This window comes from Etheostoma spectabile, chromosome 17, assembly GCF_008692095.1.
Source record: "Etheostoma spectabile isolate EspeVRDwgs_2016 chromosome 17, UIUC_Espe_1.0, whole genome shotgun sequence".
NCBI lineage: Eukaryota > Metazoa > Chordata > Actinopteri > Perciformes > Percidae > Etheostoma > Etheostoma spectabile.
The window spans coordinates 22,052,088-22,054,838 of NC_045749.1; the positions used below are offsets into that span (position 1 = coordinate 22,052,088).

Below are 2,751 nucleotides of genomic sequence, written 5' to 3' on the forward strand. Positions count from 1 at the left end.
GGGGGGGGGGGGGGGGGGGTCTATCACATCTTTGCCTTCCTGTGTTGATTCTGCAGTGTTTATATCTGTTCTTTGTGCAGTCTGGGACCCTACAGCAGTTGCTACTCCCCATGGGAACACATGGGAAGAGTCCAGGGAGATTTTGTCAGCCAGTCTGATGTGGTGTGCTGTCCGTGGCGTTACGTAAACGCGTTTTCCACTGAGTGGCCCACCAATTTGGTACAGATTTCCAGGAGCTGCTGAATCCTGGCCTTCAGATGAGCTAAGAGGCCCCCAAACCACACTGCACCTCCATACTGCAGGACGCTTTGAATTGTTGACACAAAGAAAAGAGACAGGATCTTGCGGCTCGCACCAAATCACCTGAGTCTCTCTACTGCCTATAGCAGATGTACTGACAAATGAAGTGGGGTCTGAGCCCTCTACTATTACAAGAGGTCGCCCCCAGGGTACACCTCTTTCACCACTTCTGTTCATACTAGCTATTTAACCATAGCTATAGTAATTATTAGCGCTGTCAAACGGTTAAAATATTTAATTGCGATTAATCGCATTAATGACACTGTCGGCGGGCCTGTTGTTTTGGGTCCAGTCTAGCAAGTAGTTTTTGTAATGTTACAAGTTGTTGCAACAGCATGTGAAAAAACTACAAAGTTTGCTAGGCCAAAAAGAACGTTAATCTAGCCATAAAGAAATGTACGTTAACGCGGTTAATAATGTGTTTAACTGACAGCAATATAGTAATTATATCTAGTAAGTAAATGCAGAGATCATAGAATAGCTCTTTTTGCTGACGTCATTTTATTTTAAAACATTTAAACACAACCATGCCAGCACTGTTGGATCTAATTGGCCTGTTATATCTCCAGATAAACAAGTAAATGCTTCAAAGTCTGGGACGGTGCGGCAGGGAGTGGCAGACCGGGGTGGTGGTTCCCCTCTTCAAAAAGGGGGACCAGAGGGTGTGTGCCAATTACAGGGGTATCACACTTCTCAGCCTCCCTGGTAAAGTCTACTCCAAGGTGCTGGAAAGGAGGGTTCGGCCAATAGTCGAACCTCGGATTAAAGAGGAACAATGCGGATTCCGTCCTGGCCGTGGAACAACGGGTCAGATCTTTACTCTCGCAAGGATCTTGGAGGGGGCCTGGGAGTATGCCCAACCAGTCTACATGTGTTTTGTGGATCTGGAGAAGGCGTATGACCGGGTCCCCCGGGAGAAATTGTGGGGGGTGCTGGTATGGGGTCAGGGGGTCCCTTCTCAGGGCCATCCAATATCTGTATGACCAAAGCGAGAGCTGTGTCCGGGTTCTCAGCAGTAAGTCGGACTCGTTCCAGGTGAGGGCTGCGCTTTGTCACCAATCCTGTTTGTAATATATATGGACAGGATATCGAGGTGTAGTCGGGGTGGGGAGGGGTTGCAGTTCGGTGGGCTCAGGATCTCATTGCTGCTTTTTGCGGATGATGTGGTCCTGATGGCGTCATCGGTCTGTGACCTTCAGCACTCACTGGATCGGTTCGCAGCTGAGTGTGAAGCAGCTGGAATGAGGATCAGCACCTCTAAATCTGAGGCCATGGTTCTCAGCAGGAAACCGATGGAGTGCTTTCTCCGGGTAGGGAGTGAGTCCTTACCTCAAGTGAAGGAGTTGATGATACCTGGGGGTCTTGTTCGCGAATGAGGGGACCATGGAGCGTGAGATTGGTCGGAGAATCGGAGCAGCCGGTCGGTATTACATTCCGTTATCGCACCGTTGTACGAAAAGAGAGCTGAGCCAGAAGAAAGCTCTCGATAACGGGCAATTTTTGTTCCTACCCTCACCTATGGTCATGAAGGCTGGGTCATGACCGAAAGAACGAGCCAGGGTACAAGCGGCCGAAATGGGTTTCCTAGGAGGGTGGTGGCGTCTCCCTTAGAGATAGGGTGAGAAGCTCAGTCATCCGAGAGGAGCTCGGAGTAGAGCCGCTGCTCCTTCGCGTTGAAAGGAGCCAGTTGAGGTGGTTGGGCATCTGGTAAGGATGCTCCTGGGCGCCTCCCTAGGGAGGTGTTCCAGGCAGTCAGCCTGGGAGGAGGCCTCGGGAGTCCCGGACTAGGTGGAGAGATTATATCTCCAACCTGGCCTGGGAACGCCTCAGGATCCCCAGTCGGAGCTGGTTGATGTGGCCCAGGAAAGGGAAGTTTGGGTCCCCTACTGGGAGCTGCTGCCCCCGAGACCCGATACCGGATAAGCGGATGAAGATGGATGGATGGATCTCCAGATAAACAAGTAAATGCTTCAAAATCATCCCTAATGCTGTTTAATGAAAATAAAAAACAATATACAGACCAATGCTTGTTTACTTTCAAGCTCTCATCTAATTTTATATATTTGGGCATTAAAATAACACCGCATTTAGTAATTTAGAGCACCAACAAACTATGAAGTAATAATAATAGAAAGGTCTTTACCTTCATCTATGATATGGAGAGTTAATATGTTTTAAATGAACGTATTGCCTAAATTCATGTATTTATTTTAAAATATATCTCCACCCACAGGAATTTTAAGAAACTCACAGCACTCTTCAGAAAATTTATATGGAATAATAAATGTCCTAAATTTCATACAGGGGGGCTGGAATGTCCAAATCACCCTATAGTTCTTATTAATGTATGGTATAAGGTAAAAGAATATATGAACAAATTGGACTCTCGGTCGCAATTCAGCCAAGTGTAGGGCACCTACACTTAAACCAGGCAAGCTGGATGCAGGATTC

General features: G+C 47.7%; 1 protein-coding gene across 1 annotated transcript in view; it reads right to left on the bottom strand.

Annotated features, from left to right (window-relative positions):
- The window catches only part of ltbp1 (latent transforming growth factor beta binding protein 1), a 167,962-nt gene that overhangs the window by 97,330 nt on the left and 67,881 nt on the right, over positions 1-2,751 (bottom strand). The gene's annotated exons all lie outside the window — the stretch shown is intronic.